Source organism: Podarcis muralis, chromosome 10 (assembly GCF_964188315.1).
Source record: "Podarcis muralis chromosome 10, rPodMur119.hap1.1, whole genome shotgun sequence".
NCBI classification, from domain to species: Eukaryota; Metazoa; Chordata; class Lepidosauria; order Squamata; family Lacertidae; genus Podarcis; species Podarcis muralis.
In genome coordinates, this window is record NC_135664.1 from 24,407,274 (window position 1) to 24,427,519 (window position 20,246).

The 20,246-nt window shown below is 41.6% G+C and overlaps 1 protein-coding gene across 16 annotated transcripts in view; it reads right to left on the bottom strand.

Moving 5' to 3' along the window:
- The window catches only part of FOXP2 (forkhead box P2), a 353,146-nt gene that overhangs the window by 202,859 nt on the left and 130,041 nt on the right, over nucleotides 1-20,246 (bottom strand). The gene's annotated exons all lie outside the window — the stretch shown is intronic.

Below are 20,246 nucleotides of genomic sequence, written 5' to 3' on the forward strand. Positions count from 1 at the left end.
TGCAGAACTCACAGAACTTGGAAAATGGAAGAAAGGAACACCACAACATACATAAATTCATACTAATCACCATTTTACCCTTGATTTAAGAATCACTAAATTTAACCTTTGTGTGAATGTATTATTTAATTAACATTTTAAAAAATACACTGCTCTAATTTAAAGCAGTACCAACCAATAGACAGAAAACAATGTATTCATCAGTAAGGTAGCCATTAGTTTCAAAGGGGGTAAATATCAGTTTTTTTATATGTAGACCAACAGGATTAAGTATGATATCAAAATTATTGTAGGTTTATTCATGCACAAAAGGCAAGAAGTCTATGTTTGTGGGTTATCACTTTGTTAATTTGTGTTAAAGGATGTGATGTCTGAATTAGCAAACCATGGTTTGTGATTATCCAGCAAAACAAAATAAGAAACCATGGTTTGATGCAGGTTTATAAACCATAATTTGTGCTATTGTCTGGCTTGATGTCTAAATGGACAAAGCATCCACAGGGCTTTTTTTTTTCAGCCAGAGCTCACCAGAGCTCAGCTCCAGCACCTCTCAGGTAGGCTCCATTGCAATTCTGAGAGAAGAAGGGAGAAGTTCGTGGTGAGCTCCGGCACCCCTTTTCCTAGAAAAATAGCATGGAGCATCACCATGGCAGCAGCTCCATCTCCAGAGGCTTCTGAACCATGGAAAAGGAAATGGTGAGCCAATGAAGAATTTAAACAAGTAAGCAACTTTGGTACTCAGACCACAGCTGGAGTTCAGAATTATAGATAATGGAAGACAAGGATTTGGCATTAAGGTCTGCCTTGAGTAACCTTATATGAGCTGTATGACAAGCCCCACAAGGAAACGGCCATGTATGGAACTGTTTGGGTCTTAGGGGATTCCCCAGGAGCACATAAGCTATTGTGATATTCCTGTGGAAGGCAGGGCTTATCTTGGTCTCCAGCTTCCTTCCCTCAAGGTTAGGCCTGCTGATTGGAACTAGGCTGCTCACTGGTTAACAGGGTTGGAAATTAATTTTGCTCATACTTGCGTGACCCATGGTGTGACATATTCAACTTTCCCTCAGCAAGAGTTGGTTACACTGTTATGCGTTCATTTTCTACTTTTGTCACAATTTCTGTGGGATAATTGCTCATATAGGAAAGACCCCCTTTTAGGGGTGATGTGGTAGGTCTCCTGCCTGGCTCTGGGGGCCTGACCTTTCACAGCTCAACCCAGGTTGCCAAGTGGAACCCAGATTCTTGGCCTGCACCACATTGGGAACCAATATTCCAGCAATTTGCAGGTGGTGGTTCCAGAAGATGAGTTGGCGTCATGTCCATCGGACAAGAGCCAAGCTCGCCAAAAGCCAATCTTTATCCTTTGCCTAGCCACCCCCACATACCTGCTGTACCGGTAACTTATGGCCTATCTGTACCCAGACCCAATTTCTAGGGCTTTTTTGTTTTGCTCCTGTGGGAGAGTCACTTTGTGCATGACACACAATGCTAGTCACTATTTTCACTGTACTCGTTATTCTTTGAATCCAATCCAACATTTAAGAATTTCACGATATTTAAATTATGTATCTGAGAAGTCATGATGATATACAAGACGAGCATGGCATCACTGTTCTTCCTAGTCCTCTTGAAGTTCTCTCATTCGTCTACAGCTTGGTGGCATTTCACAGGATAAATAACTACCTAACGTTTCTGAGCTTCCAGCTTCAGAACCTGCTGCAGGCCGGAGCTCTGACCCAACAACAGCTGCAATAACTAGCCCCCCTCCCCTTAGTTCTCCCATGTCCATTGGTTCTAGAGTCAGCCATGATGAGGAAAGGGAAGCTTGATGGAAGTTTCACTCATTTCCTGAAAGTTTGTAATGCCAGATCAGGTGTGATGTTAAAAATGTTCATTTTTCAAATTCAGAAGCAAATTAGGATTTTTCCAAGACTTTGCATAAGGGTTAGAACGAGACAAGTCTCAAGTGAGTCTTACTCTAGAATTCCCTACCCCTACTGAATAGAGTGGGACGTGGGTGGCGCTGTGGGTTAAACCACAGAGCCTAGGACTTGGCGATCAGAAGGTTGGCGGTTTGAATCCCTGTGGCAGGGTGAGCTCCCGTTGCTTGGTCCCTGCTCCTGCCAACCTAGCAGTTCGAAAGCACATCAAAGTGCAAGTAGATAAATAGGTACTGCTCTGGTGGGAAGGTAAAAGGCGTTTCCATGCACTGCTCTGGTTTTGTCAGAAGCGGCTTAGTCATGCTGGCCCGGAAGCTGTACGGCGGCTCCCTCGGCCAATAAAGCGAGAAGAGCGCTACAACCCCAGAGTCGGTCACAACTGGACCTAATGGTCAGGTGTCCCTTTACCTTACTGAATAGAGTGAGTTTCTCCATTTGATCTTTTTCAATGCACAGTTAACAGAAGAAAGGAAACAAAAATATGTTTTAAATGTGCACATTGAAATAGAGTATTTAAAGAACTATTTCACAATATTATACAATAGTTGTTCAGGCAACAATATGCTGTAGTACTTTGATTTCTATAGTAACATTGTAGCTCAGACTTCTCTCTTCGACATAAAACATTTTTCATGCTGATTCAGGATTGTAGAATATATGCATGTGGCATATACTGTCTGGTGAAAACACTGTCTTTCCACACACAAGGACGAACAAACACATACAGCCAAAATGGTCTCAAAAAAAAAGTTGGTCCCTTACCTTTCTCGCCCTGACCTCACCACTGTGATCCATGCAATGGTCACCTCCAGGCTTGAGTACTGTAACTCACTCTACATGGGGTTGCCCTTGAAACTGACCCAGGAACTCCAGCGGGTGCAGAATGCTGCAGCGAGACTCTTTATGGGGTCCTCGCAATGGGATCACATTCACCTAGTGCTATACCAGCTGCACTGACTCCCGGTGGATTACAGGATCAGGTTTAAGGTGCTGGTTTTACAGCCTAGGACCCTCGTACCTACAGGACCGTCTCCACTGGTATACCCCACAGAGGACCTTACGGTCTGCAAACAACAAGACTCTAAAGACTCCGAGCCCCAGGGAAATTAGACTGGCCTCAACCAGAGCCAGGGCCTTTTTGACCGTGGCTCCGGCCTGGTGGAATGCTCTCCCACAAGAGACTAGGGCCCTGCGGGATTTGACATCTTTCCACAGGGCCTGCAAGATGGAGCTGTTCCGCCAGGCCTTTGGCCAGGGGGCAGTCTGACCTATTTTCCTTTGTATAAGAACAAGCATAAAGGAGGCCTCCCAGCCTGTTCACAGGTCCTTATATGATCAGTGAAAACAGCTGGTCCTGGGCAAGTATTAACCGCTCTCAATCTTAACCTGGTAACTGCCATTTGTCCAGATTTTAATTTGTCTGAATTATTTTAAAGATGTATTTTAATTAATTGATACCTGTTTTTATGTATACTGTGTTATTTCTATGATGTTAGCCCCTTGAGCCCGGCTGGGGAGGGTGGGGTACAAATAAAATTATTTATTATTATTACCACATTAACGCAGAGCATTCCACAAACAGGAGGCCACAATTGAAAAGGCCTGTTCTCTTTATGCCACCCTCCAAATCTCCCTTGGAGAAGACATGCAAACTATTAGCATAACTTTAAGGACTATAAAATTAGCTATCTCAATGCTAAATACTGGGACATTTAAAAGTATGTATGCCATCCTTAAATAGCAATGCTGTTTGTCACCATGGGTGTAGCCAAGGGGGGCGGAGGGGCAGCTGTCCCCCTTAAATCAATAAAAATCAATAAAAACACAAAGCTAACTCAGGTTCGCCCCCCTTAAGGAAAGGCCTGCCCCCCCAACAAGTATCCTGGCTACGTCCATGATACTGGCCCAAAGCAAAGGCTCCCATACGTATTTTCTAATATCCACAATGCAAGTTAATATATAGCAAGTTAAGATCACTTCAGGGGAAAGCAAATACATGTCACAATATCTAGACACCCACCCAAAGCAACTGAGCCACTAAACGTACTTAGAAGGGGAAGGGTTATTGGGTTGTTGTCATTTTTATTTTTATTTTATTCTGTGAATACCCTGAGAGCTCCGGGTATAGGGCGGTATATAAATTCAAATTTACAACAACAACAACAACAACAACAACAACAACAACAACAACAACAACAACAACATATTCCGGAAGTTCCAAACTGGCTTTTTCCAGCTTTATTAGGGGAATGGTGGGGAGAGTGCTTCATATATAATGTAATTGGGCCAGAGCAAACCTGTGTTTAATGATAATGTAGATAAACAGCATAACTTCTTTTAGTAGGGCCAAGTTTTTAATTCCTGAGTATAGCACACAAGCTTTTAATAGTGTACACAGATTTAATCCCCATTTGTTCCTTCATAACAAATGCAGGTATCAACTAAGAAATAATCCAACACCTACTTCCTACTGTTTTGAAGGGAAAAGTTGAAGCTACTGTGCAACTTTTTTTAAGAACTGCAACAGGATACACATAGTTTGTCCTCTAAAACTGGACCCCAAGTCATCCTGAGTTACATATGAGAGAGAAAGAGAGAGAGAGAGAGAGAGAGAGAGAGAGAGAGAGAGACTCAGGCTATTATCTTTCCATATTTAAGCAATGTTAAATTCCATTAATTAGTATGGGTGACTTTTAAACAGATATCCTCTACTGTTAAATCAATGGTATTCAGTAACATTTACCTTTGATTGGATTGTGCCTTGGGTCCCTCACCCACCCACCCAACATTGAAAAAAACCACGTAAAAACACATAGCCACACCAGTTATGTAAAAGTACTCAAGAAAACTAAATTCAAACAAATGTTCTTCCATCTGCTGGCAAATGAAACATTCCCTAAAGCTGTGTTATACAAGTGTGTGCAATCTTGTCGTAAAATCAGATATCAAGGTAAATAGCCCAGGTTTGTGCTGCCTGGGTAAACAATTGCATTTATCTCCCAATAAATAAATGCCTAAAACCCCTACAGTTCAAGGCCCCCAAAACAAATGATTTGAGCTCCCTCTGCAGGTTCTGCATTTTAAAGTAACTAAGGAACACTTCCTGGGGAAGGGGGGGTATATAAATTTAGCACGATCGTGATGATATGCAGAAACAGAAATGTTTTGACAGGATTTGGCAACAGAATAGTTGACACAGTTATTACTATTGTTCTAAAAACTAGAAATTCTGGCCAAACATAAGCAGGTGTCTTTAATTTAATTCACTGGAGTGGCACCTGTTTACAAAGACTTTGAATAAGCTTTGTAAGTTTATCTTCTTTTTGTAACTGCAAGCAATTTGATGACCAATAATGGAAAAACGGATGCAAGAAGGATTATATTATCTTTAACACTCATAACAGATTGTGAAAGACAAACAATGACCTATTAATTTAAATTTATATGCTCCTACATGCAGATATATGTTGATGTGGTCGTATGGAGTATCCAAAACATTTATCTTATGCACACAGAATCTTGCCCAGCCACCAGACTCATTCACCCAAACATACATCCCTCACTGGAAGCAGAGGGTAAATGCACTTGATCATTAACCAAGCAATAACTTATCATTGCATACATGTAACATCAAAGAAACCAGACTCTTGTAATGTCATTTCAAGCAGTAAGAATCTTTATCATGGTTCCTTAGATTTCTGACTGGGTGTAAACATGCAAAAAATAAAAAAAATAAAAATTCCTCATCACTTAGAACAGTGAAAAAGGACTGATATTGTATTTGTGCACCAGGATTCACTCAAAATCTTTATTGAAATCAAGGTGCAAACTCTGTGCATTATTATGGATACATTTCAAAAGTAATATCCAGGAAACACTCTTTTTCATAAAGCAAGTTATACATATTGTGTCTATCTACAACAGTCATATACAGAAGATGAACACAACCTATAATGGTTTACTTTAGAAGGGAGAAAGGAAATCATGTACAAAATGGATATCAGAAAGACTTCAGTTTATAATCCTTATAGACACAATCCAATTACTTTTCTAATATAGATTCATGAAATGAAGCAGCACACAATACACAGACACCCATCCTAGACTGATGCCCAATAGCTACCAACCTGAGGAGTTATTCCCCGACTCTGATGTTTGTACGTTAACTTGTCAGCCCGGAGCAAAAAGAATCAGAGGAACAAAAAGTACTGGTACTATTAATTGTTTATTCTAGGAGTGGATAAACTATGGTTTATTCATTTGCTCACACAGCATGAGTGAAAAAATTATCTGCACACAGCTTTTTCGCTTATGGCATGATTCTGTCCATGCCATAGAAACATGGGGAAGAAGTCCACCACCACCCAAAATGACCTCTTTGCCTTGGTCACATTGCCAGTTACTCCAAAAGCATTGGTAAATATTCTGTTATTGCTGCCACCTTGATTTTCTGTAGGGCTCAAATTCTCTTATAGAAAGAAACCCCAACATCTAATTACTGGGTAGCACAACCAAATTATTCAGGCATTGGTGGTCAGATGGCGGAAAAGAAAACCAAGTAACTGTGCCAAAATGAAAAAGAAAAGCTGTAATTGTTTTAAATGAATCTGGAGATCACATGATATGTAAAATGGAGATGGAAGAAAATATACTCTGGCCAAAAAAGCTAGTTTGTTTAAGCAAACGCATGGGTGGAAATATCAGGCGGGATCACCAAAACTTACACTGTCCTAACAATTCCTTTGTATCAAGTAATTTCAAAGGGTTTTCAAAACAACCAGATGTTTTTGTCACTTATTGTAGATGTAGCCAACAATATGGTTCACTTAGACATCAGGACCTGACTTATCAGGTAAAGAGAGAATTAAGTTTGGCTATATACTTAGTTCCACCTTTTTACACAAATGGTAATGGGCATGTACACTTCTGGCAACATCAACTAACGAACGGACTACCTGTCCTCAAAGAGGCTGGAAAAAGAAAAGACTTATGGTGTAGAGGAAAAGCAAAGCACAAAAACTGTTGCCCAATAACAGGATAAACATTTCATACAGAGAGTAACCGTTAGTTAGAACTGCAACACTTGACAGGGCTTGATTAATGGGAAAAGATGCACCCAGCCCTGGTATGGGTGTTGCAGACAGAAGTAAACATATCCTCACATAAAAAGGCCTGTTTGCAAAATGGAGAAAAACTGAGTCAGCCAGGTTCAATTGTCCAAACCTCAAAAACTGATGCCAATATTAGATCGTTTTTGTCACACACTGATGAAGAGCTCAGCTAGAACCTCTCTGTGACTCCTATTCTCCAGTTTTTGGTTGTTGGTGTTGGTTTGTTTTTGCTGCTGCAGGGATTGTCCTTCTGTTTACTGTTGTAGTACTGTATTTTAAAAAATAAAAAAATCCTGACCCTATACATGCTAGCAATTGCTTACAGAGAACAGTGTGAAATGATTCATTGAAACATTTGGACCTTCATTAAGGAAAGTGTTCATAGAACCTTCTGCCGCCACGATACCAGGCCTTCCAGAATATATTGATGCAGTATTGCATATTGTGTTTCATGTGTTTGCACACAACAGACTTTTTTTATTTAAAAAATTCCTTCTCCATTACTCTTGTGATGCAACAAGCTAATGGAAATGTCTATGAATCTTCCACAATGCCATACACAACTCTACTCTGTCCTTTCCCTAACACATCATATTATCCACAGAGTGCTGGTGCAAAAGGAGCACAGATGAGAATTTGACCATCACAGCAGGCCATAACATAATTTTCAGCCATGCCATAGCTGACAGCTTTACACAATTAATGCCATGGAAAAGTTTTGTAGTTCAGGTATTGAAACATCTGAATGGTTGAGTTGTGACTTCGTGCTTTATACTGAATTGGAGACTTACAGTAATAGTCAATTCTCCATACAGTAGTAACTGAAATGTCAGTGACCCCCCCCCCTTTTTTTAGATACTGTGATACCTTGGTTTTCAAATAGAATGCGTTCCAGGAGTCCATTCAACTCCTGGAACCGGAGTCCTGCTCCTGCAGCCAATCGGAAGCCACGCTGGACGTTCAGCTTTCAAAAATTGTTCCGTTCATGAGCCAATTTGTTCGGGAGCCAAGGCATAGCTTCCTATACTATTTTGACAACTGGTTCAAATATTGCAAGCCCTCAAGATGTCAAATTAGTCATTTAATGGAAACTGTACTCTGCATAAAACTGATCTCAAACAACCTAGTTACAGATAGGTAGCCGTGTTGGTCTGCCATAGTCAAAACAAAAAAAATTCCTTCCAGTAGCACCTTAAAGACCAACTAAGTTAGTTCTTGGTATGAGCTTTCGTGTGCATGCACACTTCTTCAGATACAACCTCAAACAACCTAAACACACACAAAAAAGCATGAACAACTAACACAAATCAGCCCTACAACCACACACTACTAAGCTCTATTCTCACCACTTTACTCCATGCCTTCAGCTAACGAGTTGAATTGCTGGCTGTACCATTCTGTACATGGTCTTGCCCCGAACTGCATGCTGTCTGAAATATGTGAAAGGGCTCTGCATGAGTCCATATGTACGGGCACAGGACCTATCTATGCAACCAAGGTACAAAGGGCCTATACATGCAACCAGGGCTCTCAACTGCTACAGTTATACATATTCAGAGCCCTTTCTCACATTCTGCTTGACTCTTGGAGTTGGGAATGAGCAAGCACTACCTGCTGCCCTCCATGATTTAGCACATTTAGTGGTATGGGAGAAGAGAGAATTAGATTCCTGAAGTTCCTTAGTTCAAATATGCAGATTCCTTTACATTATATATTTAAATAGGGGGATATCTTGCCTGGGACCAACATTAACGTCACAACTGTGGCAAGCTTTCTCCAGAACTCTTCATCACACAAGATGTTATGAAAAGCAGGGGATGAGGGGGGACAAGGAACAACATAAAACCAATTAAGTATACAATTTAGGCTACAAGCCATGAGGTCAGCTTGTAGACTCAGTTTCAAGATGGAGATTTCAGTCTGAATAAATCCCTCCCAGGTGCTATAGATATCTGGTTACACAACTAGGTTCCTGCAATGAAGAAGCAGTGACTGCTCCATATCTCTGAGAACTTCAAAGTCTGGCTTTGCAACCTAGTTCTGTCCCAAAGCGTGAAAAGAAGCACACAATTTATTGGATAGGCAGAAAGCAGAAATAAAAAGAAACATCACAGTCTTCAATTTAGGAAAGCCAGAATTGGCTTTTTGAATGGGTCTCTCGGTAAAGCAAGTCAACTGAAACCAAACAGTGCAGTGTTCCTTAATGATTGAAGGAAATGCAACCCACAAAATGCAAGTCTATTCTCATGTGACCACTCTCTGGCTGTAGATTTTGCACTGATTTGCTGGAGTCAGTACTTCTCAAGGCACACAAAAATGGGGAAGATAGCTTGTTTGTCCATAAGGGAAAAAAATCAAAAATCGAGTTGGACCAACCAAAATGTGACCAAAGTATGGCCCTGATGCAGTAGTCTTTTTTTACTGCTATTCCTTTTGTTTTTTCCCTTGTCCTTTTCACCTCCTGCTTTGCATAGCATCTTGCCTGATGAAGAATTCTGGAGAACCCAAGTGCCTGTTGCCCTTTTGTGACATTCTAGTTGGCCCCGATAGAGGTACCATCCAACTGTGGATTTGGGAGGGTTTTCTTCTCTCTCTTTTTGGAACAACACAGCAACCTTTGTTTTTTATGCACCCTGAATAACACAAATATGTGTATTACACAACCTTAATTTTAGGTGACTGTAATCTCTCCCCTCCATCATCTATTATAAAATGTTGTCAGGCAGAAACACCCTACTAAGAAAGAAAGACTAAATTCACAAACCTGACAAAGGCATTCATATGAGAAACAAGGAATTTATTCAAGGGATTACCATATTACCCAAACTGCATATTTCAAGTCTAAGGCTGAAATGTTCCATGCCATTTACACCCACCACCATGAATTCATATAATCCATAGTCATGCAACACACACATATACATACATATAAACACACAAAGATTTTTTGAAATTACGCAACAGCGTGTAATTTCCCTCCTCAAGCTATAGAACCTCAACACCCTAAAGAAGCATACATATTGCTTTGGAGACAGTGTCTCATTCACCCTCACAACAGCTCTATGAAGTAGACATTCAGTGTTCCTGTTTCACAGATATGGAACTGAGGCTGAAAGATAGCAGCTTGCCCAAGGCCATCCAAGAAATCCTACTGAACCACACTGGCTGTTTTAAAAATGAAAAATCTATTTAAAAATCAACACACACCTCAATACAGCAAACTTCATTTAAAAATCAAAACCAGAACTAATTCAAAACTCTCACTAAAATTAATTCAGGCCATGCACCCCAAAGCAGCAAACCAATTTCTACAAAGATCATCCAGCTAACCTGAATATATGTTACCAAAGCAGCACTTAATTTCTGCAAACAAAACGTAAAGTATTGTACCAAAAGCAAAACAAAAAGGTAAAGAGCAAACAGTACAAATGGTTACTTTTTTCTCCCTTATCTCAGGGATCCACCTTCATTGTGCTAGCCACCCCTTCCTCTTTAGACCAAAGATTCAGTTGGGCAAAGGGATATGTCTATTGCATTATTATTAATTCAGATTATTCATCACTTTGTACCAAAGTGTCTAGGTAGCTTACAATAAAAGCAACCAATACACTTTTGATAAAAATCAATTAAATATAGTAATATAAAAACAAGGTACAATCAGATGAGCTGCTAAAAAAAGAGCACCACAATAATCACAACTACCTCCTGTAGCAGTATCAACAAAATTTTAAGTGTGTGTAACTCTTGGGACAGTACCCACAATGGTAGGGCTGGGCAATGTATCGATATATCGTCCAAAACCGGTTTGAAGTTCACATTGTGATAATTGTTTCGTAATATTTAAGCTGGCAATATATCGTGAATCACAATGTGTGTAAGGGATACGAGATATCTGGTTTTCAACATCGTGATATCTCACCAGCCAAACGCTGCAATGTTATCACCAGCTAAACCTCACAATATCACCAGCTAAACCTTGCAATGTTATCAGCAGCTAAACCTGCGAGTACTCACAGCAGCGATGGGAGGCGGCGGCGGCAGTAGCAGCGGCACCCTGCGAGGCCTTGTGGCAGTGACAGAAAGTGGCAGCAGTAATGGCAGCAGTCTACAAGGCCTCACGGCAGTGACAGAAATTGATGGCAGAGGACTGTAAGGCCTCACAGTGGTGATGGAAAGTGGCAGAAGCGGTGGTGGCTTGCAAGTCCTCACAGCAGAGTCCTGTGGGGGCTCACGGCAGTGACAGAAGGTAACGGCTGTAGCAGCACCCCGTAAGGCCTTGCAGCAGTGAGAGATAGCAGCAATAGCAGTGGCAGTCTGCAAGGCCTCGTGGCGACACAAGCAGTGGGGCTTGTGAGGCCTCACTGTGGTAGCAAGAAGTGACGGCAGCCTGCAAGTCCTCCTGGCGGTAGTAGGAGGTGGTGGCAGAAGCTGTGGCAGTCTGCCTCAGCGAGGCCTTGCAGGCCACCGCTACTGCCACTGCCATGACAAGGTTTCGCAGGCTGCTGCCGCTTCTGCTATCACCATCCACTGCTGTGGCAAGGCTTCGCAGGCTGCTGATTATTGTGCCCCTGCTGCCAGGCTGCCGCTGCTTCTGTCTCCCCCCCACCATTGTTGATTTTGCCACTGCCAGGCTGCTGCCACTTCTGCCACCTAGCAGGCCTGCTGGCAGTCTGACCGTCCCAGATTATTTGCATTCACTATGACTCATCACCACAGTTTAGATTGTCCTGAATACCACCATTTGATAAGGTAAAGGTAAAGGTACCCCTGCCCGTACGGGCCAGTCGTGTCCGACTCTAGGGTTGTGCGCCCATCTCACTTAAGAGGCCGGGGGCCAGCGCTGTCCACAGACACTTCCGGGTCACGTGGCCAGCGTGACAAACTGCATCTGGCGAGCCAGCGCAGCACACGGAACGCCGTTTACCTTCCCGCTAGTAAGCGGTCCCTATTTTTCTACTTGCACCCGGGGGTGCTTTCGAACTGCTAGGTTGGCAGGCGCTGGGACCGAGCAACGGGAGTGCACCCCGCCGCGGGGATTCGAACCGCCGACCTGACGATCGGCAAGTCCTAGGCGCTGAGGTTTTACCCACAGCGCCACCCGCGTCCCATACCACCATTTGATAGCCAAGCCCAACACCAAAGTCTCATTAGGATGCATTTTGGCTTGCCTGCTGCTGAAAGTGACCATGAGGTGATTGATAACATTATCATTATCAGTTTGGGACCCTTAAATAGTAGCATTGTCCGGTCCGCCTCTGCATATTGTGATATATTACGATGTTTAGCTGTTGCTATATCGCGATATCAAAAACCAGTTATCACCCAGCTCTAATCACTGGTGGTGAGTAAAATACTTGGTCATCAAAACCAGATCAGTTTCGGGTCTGTAATGCACATTAGATAATCTGTAAATATCTACTATGGATATGTAGGGCTGGATTCAGTCTAAGGCTATAATCCAAACTGCTGGCTGGCAGCGATAGGGTTTTATGGAGAAACTGCACCTACAGTCCTGCTGTTCAAGCTTGTCATGGCAGAAGATAGTGGGGAGAAGAAGTGCCTCTTTGCTGCACCAACTCTTTGGCTAGTGTTGCAGAGATCCTTATCTGGCTCCATCAATTGTTGGTCTCCCTGCCTCCTGCCCTTTGGCACCAGCCACCACTGTAATACTATACCCATCCAATGCTAAGAACACCTCTAAAAGCTTTTCCCCTTCCACCTAAACTGTGAGGGGACACAAAGCATGGATTTGCAGAGTTCATTTGTCATATGACCTTCTGACCTTGTAGGGGTGTCTGGAAGAATTTTTTCTGTTTCCTCTTGGTGAAAAGAGCTGACTGGGGGAAAGTTCCTTACCTACCCTGTAGCCATAGAACGTACCAAGCTGCACAAAGAGGGACAGACACTCTAACTGGCAGTGGGAAATGGGGGGCAGGAGACTGCCAGAGTCAGTAAAATGGAGCAAATGTGTGTTTTTAGCAGGTTAACCAGCAATTAGTATTCTGGTAGTAAAGTTGTAAGGCAAAGCTGAGGATGTAGTGAAGCTGCTCCCAACTGCCAGTGGAGTTATACACCCAGATCTCAAAGCCAAAAACTCTTCCACTGATCAGTGGATGTTTAATCTTGGCTGGGTTGAACCAAAGTACCACACCACTGAAAACAATGAATCTGACCGCCTTTTGTTTGTCTGCAGTACCACTGTGCATAAATCAAACTCTGTGCATAGTTGGACCAATTGTGCGTAGTTTGACCAAATGACACCAAAATGTTGGTTGTTTCAAAGAACTGCAGCGATTTGTGGAAAAGCATGGTTTCATTCACTAAGCATTCAGGCCATAGTAATGTTACAAAAAAAGTATTAAGTGGAGTTCAGGTCTCTGATGCAATACCACGGTAGAATGCAGCATACTTGCTCCATTGCAAGGTTTTCAAAATGCAACTGGATGGCAGTTCATCTTACTAGAAGAGAGGTTTTACACCTCATCTGATGTATACCTCCAGTTTGCAATGTACTTTTCCCTCAAGAAAAATCTCTATATTGTGTCTGACTAACGAACCTAAGTTTGGCTTGGCTTGCATCCGCTCTGCAGTGTCTATACTTTTGAGCAGCAACCATTAAGAACCCTTTAGCAGCCATTTACACCTCTTCCAGAGCCATTAACACCTCACTGGTAGCCTCTTTTCCTCCAAGGCCTTAAAGGGAGGTGCTAGAAAAGAAAGGGAAAATCTGCCCTCACTCCAGGGCTTGATTAAGTGTACTAGATGTAGGACTGTTTCACACATTACTGTTTTCCTGTCTCTGTAAGAACAAAAGATACATCATCACTTCTGAAGTACACTAGCAGCTTCCTCACCCTATACTTCCCAAATAAAAAATATTCATGCCATGAGCTTCTGAAATGAGGGTGTACATTTGTGTGTGTGTGTTGCACCATGAAGGATTTTTCTGTAGGAAAAACACACACACACCACCATGTGTGAATAGGTCTTTAGTTAAACAAGTTAATCTGTTTCTCTCACTGAGAAACAGCAGCTGTGGCTTCCCTTTTACCAGCCCTAACTCTCATATATATTGCACTGTATTTGTGCTTCTAATATTTTCTAGGGATCTATCTTTTGGAGGGGATAGATAGGGTGGTAGGAATTAATTGTAGCTCTGTAGGAAGGAGGGAATATTTATTTATTTATTTATTTTCATTCATTCATTCATTCATTCATTCATTCATTCATTCCCTGACCATCTGGCTGGGTACATTCTTAGAATACATTCTTAGAAAGAATACTAGGTTGTGGAGACACCATACATTTACAGCACACCCTCCCTCCCAAAGAATCCTGGGGATTGCAGTTTCTTAAGGATGCTGAGAATTATAGCTGTTGTAGGGAACTACAGTTCCCATGATTCTTATGGGGGTGTGCTTTAAATGTAATTGAGTGTACTCAGGGCCACATTAGAGTATATTGGATTTGTACGTCTTATTTGGTGTTTTATTCATAAAAGTAAAATAAGAATCCTTACCAAACTGTTTAATGGATATTTGCTGTGTAACTCATGTTGAGTATATCAAACTCTGAATTATGAATGTATTTAATAATCTGTTAGGTTGGCCATTAGTATGAAAGCAAAGCCAACAGCTTATTTGTATTCTAATGTGGTAAACATCAGGCAATGTAGCAGTTAAAGGGTATTAGGCTCAGGCCTATAATGCCTGGCTTCAAATCTCCTCTCAGCCATTAAGCTAACTGGGTGATCTCAGGCCAGTCACTGTCTCTCAGCTAAACTTACCTCACAAGGTTGTTGAGAGAATAAAATTGGGAGAGGAAGAACTGTGTGTGCTGCTTTTGGAGTTCCTCGGGGTAAAGGTGGGCTATAACCATAACAACAACAGTGCCAGTTAGTTATCCAGTGCCCCAAGGCAGTTGAAATCTGGGGTAGGGGGTGGGGCTCACAAATTATCTCCTAATAAGTTTTTGATTTTACCAACAACAGTTTTAATAAATCAATTTCAAGGTCAAATCAATATTTTGTTCCATTCTTGTGGGGCCCCTAAAAGGCATGGGGCCTACTCTGCCTATTTGGTATCCGCCACTGCAGTTATTCTATTTTACTTAGGAAAAACAAAGGCCTACTTATTCCGCCTGGAGTTGCTAGATTCCTCCACCCAGCCAGCCACATACCTGAAGACCCTGTTTATCCACAGGAGGCAGGGGCAGAGCCTTCAGGATGTAGAACCCAGACATCCACGTCTCATTAGGTCAGATGAGTGGCATAGCCAGTCCAAGGGGGAAGTGGGAGATTACAGTTACTGTACATTTGCACAAGGAGAAAAGAAGATGAGCCATCATGAAACACAACTCTCTTGCACTCCTTTATTCTGCCAAGCACCACTCTTCAAAAGCAGAATGGGAGATTGTGCTTCTCAGATGGCGAACATTTGCCTAAGTGGGGCATATCAGCAGCCTTTTCCACATAAACAGGTTTATGCCAGGTGAGACATGGAACCTTGCACATCCTACCTAACACAGGGAAGTGGATCTGTCAGGCTGGAATATAAAGGCGGAGACAGAATGCTTCCCATTGACCAATTTTTGACTTGGAATACACTGCTGTCATTCTTTCACATTTCTGCAAGCCTGCAGTATTCTTAGTATTAGGTACTTTTCATTAATTATCATCTTCCAAACTAGTCTCATTAATCAGCTGATCATTAATCAATAGGGCCAAACATGTTTTTACATATGTGAGTGAGTCTTTATAGTAATGCTAGGGAAGGATGTCTGGAGGATAAATATTAATAAAGGGTACATAAAATGTACAGTAGGTAAAAATATTTTCTTTAGCTAAAAATTGTCATACTAGTGTACCAAAAAAAAAAACCCCAACCAAAAAAACCTGAGGAACTGTGTTAACAAATTCTTTGTAAACAAAGCAGGTTTCACGTTTTATCTGCATGCCAGGTATTTTTTTTTAATGAAAAGCTTCTGTCCTACTTCTACACCAAAATTATAATGTTCTATTTTATAAAAAGATACTGAAATGTAAAATGAGCTGACATCAAAATATAACAAGGAAGCAGAGATAAATTAAAGGAATTCTTTGGTTCCTTCAATAACTAATCAGAGATATATAGAAAGAGACCTTTTAAGTTTAATGATACCTGCTCATTAAATGATGCTAAACACTAAAATACCATGAACAGCAGGGAATTTCAGTTTACATTAGAGGAAAAAAATAAAAGGGTAAAAATGACTGAAGTTGGTCAGTTCAAGCTGATAGGGCACTTCAAATGAATAACAGAAGAATAAAAGAGACACTCTAGGTTAAATTAGGTTCTCCTCTGCCTTTTCTTGAAAGTTCTTAACTTCAATTTTTTTTTTTTGAATTAACTAACCTGCCAAAAAAAAAAAAATCAAAAATCAAAGGCTTGAATTGGAGTAAAGTTAAACAAGCAACTGTACTTCAGAGTAAGTTTACCCATTAAATTGCAGATAAAACCTTAGCATAAGAAAAAAGATGGCGGATTTCATCTATGTATTAACTTCTAGTCTAGCCAAAGAAAAGAAATAGCTTTTCTTTGAATGTGCCTTACATTATATTCCAGTGCTAAATGGGGTTATTGTAGTAACTTATAGCACAATCCTATGCATGTCTACTCAGAAGCAAGGCCCAATGATTTCAATGAAGCTTCTTCCCAGGTAAGCAAGTATATGATTGTAGCCTCCGTCACAAAAATGATAAGATATTGAAAAATGTGAGAGGCGATTATCTACTACTTTATTTGGCATTTTAATGCATTTTAAATGTTATAAAATATTTCTTTGTTATCTAGGACAAGTGCATAGTATATACCAAAAATGCTTCAGAAGAAAGTGAGTTTGTAAATAAATAGTTTATGGTTTTTATAATATTCTAACAAGGCACTTCTTTTTAGGCTACACTGCTTTGAAGATGATTACATTTATCATTTAAAAACAGCAAAATTCCATTCTGGGGTGTTTTCTTCTTAATGTAGAATATAAACGAATTTGGGGGCAGGAATATGCTCCTTCAAAAAGCCATTCAACCTATATTAATAGATGCTCAATTCTGTTCATGCATTTGAAAATAAGAAATATGGTGCTCTTATACACAACAAGATTTTATTTTCCTGGAAACTTCACTGCAAAGGTCTACACTAGCTAACAGTTATGGTCAAAGACATGGGATGTATGGCCTATATATGGGAACAATGATAAGAGTAAGCAATAACTTGAGACATTATCCGGACAAAGTTAAACACCTACAAGTTCATTTTCAGAGGAAAAAACAAGAACATGCTTTAACTAACTCCCATTACAACATTACGAATTCTATACCTTATTACCTATTAAAAAGCCCTGTTGAACTGAAATGGGCTTACCCTAAACATACCTAAGAGAAAATAGTTCACACTTTCATTTTTACATTATTTTCAAATATTATATAGTACAAATTTAAAGGCAGGATGTTGTATTTGGAAGAAATGTTTAGAATTAGCTCCCCGCCCCCACCCTGCCTCCTCCATCAAAACAGTAAATACTGAAAAGGTTCTAATGGACTGCATTAGACTTATACATAGGGGTGGTGGTTGGTTTTCTAATAAACACTGCATATGAGAAATCAGTGTTGGAAGTTTGCACTAAGAGAGTTGTGTTGAGATGTCGTGTGTTGAGATAAAGTCAATGTGGAGCAGAATTAACCTAGGTAAAATTTACCTCTGGGATCCAAAGCTATCCTTTAGTACTTTTTATAGATTTTTTTTTTAAAAAATGTAAAAACATAATAATCAAATTCAGAACAAAGGTTCTCTTTCCCACATGTTTACATTGCTATTGTTGCTTTTTAACTGTACCACCTTCAAGGTATGGAATCTTATAAATACATTAAAAAAAACCTACATCAGTGCACCTGAAGTAATTTAACCACAAAAACTAATTTACGAGGGGTTGGCAGACTGTCATCAGCACAGGAGTCAAGCAGACTGAGCCCAGTGGGGTCTGGAAGAGGTCCAAGCACATGCAGCAACCTTGGAAGCAGGCACTCGTGAGTCACAAGGAGGACTCAAAACAGCAAGAGAGCAGTAGGCCAGTCCTCCTTGTCTAAGGAAGAATCCCCAGACCCAGCTTCTGTCATAGTCTCATTGCTGATCACCAACGTGCAGAACTCAGTGGAGTGGGAGACCAGCCAACCGGAAGAGTCTTTGAGGTGTACTTGCCTGGAGGCAGAGTCAGCGTCCAAAGTCAGATCCAGTCCTAGGGTCAGGCAAACAGCAACCCACATCATCAGAGGGGTCAGGGAATCCAATGATCAAGAGTCAAAACAAGCATGAAGCAGCCAGGAACAACAAGCATTATAGCATTATTTTTAGCACCTGACTGAGCCTGGAAGTTCTGCTTAAGAAGGCTGAAACCAACTGGTTCTCATCAGTGCCTTCTCCTCTGTGTCCTTACAGGCTGATCAACTGCAGGTGAAGTCACTCCACCTTTCCCCCCTTCAGGTTGCTGTTCAGCAGGCAAAGCTGTCCATGACAGCTTCTATTTGCAGGTGGCTGTCAAAACCCTTTGCTTAACTAGATGGGCATCAGGCAGGAGGTGTAGAGGTACTACAATGGACCCTGGCCCTAGTGAGATGTGGGTTCCCCACCATAGTAAGTTGAAAGATAGGAGGCCCAGTATCCATTTGCCATGCAGGGTTTGGGAACACATCCTCGGTTACTCTAATGTGGATATCTTCACCCTCCTCTAATCAAAAGTGGAGGAGAGGAGGTGAGGACTCAGGGCTAGAATGGACAAGAAATTGGAGAATGAAAATGAACCACTGGCTCATGGATTATACTATCTGTATGTGAGTCTTTAAATCAACTTACTCAGAACATAAATGGCATCTGATTAACCACTAGGGTGTGGTATTTTTGCGGGCCCGTATATCAGCAGGAAAATCTGCCACCACTGTTGTAATCTCCCCTCCCCCAGCTACAGCAGGACCTGGCATGATTTGGCAACTGCAGACACAAGAGGAAGGAGTAGCTGAGGGGATGGATGGCAGGCACACAGAGGTGGTGGAGAGGTCCTCTCTTTATATATCTAGATGTCAGAGAAGAGGAAGCAGATCTGAGGTCCCTCTTTCCCCCCAATCATGCAGAGTGCAAAGCCTCACTGACTAGCCAGAAGAAGGGGCTGAACAGGAGGAGGTGGCATCAGAGCTGAGAGCTGATAGACAGGATGCAGTCTTGTTACCCAGAACCAGGTGCCACCTTCATAGGTGGGATGAGATACACCCACCCAGAAAGAGTACAGAAGACTCGTAGGGTGAGAATCTTGCCCCGTCTCAAAATGGCCCATGGTGAGGAAAGCAAGGCAGAATCCCTTCAAAGGGGTTTACATTAATGCAGTTGGGGAAGGTGTAACAGCATGCAGTGCAAATATGCCCAGAACTGCGGCAGCTGACTTGCCTACCCCATCTGAGGACCTTGCTGGGGGCAGAGCTTCTTTCATGGCCAACAGTCCACTGGAGCAGCAACAACAGGCAGTATACATATGGTGGCAGAAGTTCTGGAACAAGCAGATGCATTTCTGGTGGGACAATTAGGCAGTGGTGTGAGTGATCAACCACCAGCCACTTCACTCAGAACGTGGCCTACAATGCTTGAGTGCTTGCATCTCCTCCTTAGCTTGTCACATTCTAGGCATGGAAAACAACTGGCAATCCAAAGGAAGCCATTTCTGGAGATCCTATGGTACACTGTGATGCAGTGTGTGAGTAATCACTCCTTCTACTCTACACTTACTTGGTGGATGTCTCTTTACAATTCATTGTGGAGGCACATTGAGGCCAGGCAACGTCTTGTTGCTATCAGAAATAGATCTGCTGAATTGGATGCAGTTGTTCTAGATTTTGTGGTGGGTAGGCATAGGACAAGGTCCTCAAGCTAATAAGGGGAGAATCCCCCAAAATGTCCTTGGGGTGCTGCACTGTGGCATCAACTCTATTTCAGGGGGCTGGGACCACCACAGACTACACCAAGGACATAGAACATGTAGCACCTGTCTTTTCAGGATTCAGCTTCAATTTACTTGCACACATCCAGTGGATTTATGTAATGTAACGAACTTTTCATATATTGTGCTGAATTGTAAGACATTTCTGGGTGCTTGTTAAATTATTGTGTGCTTT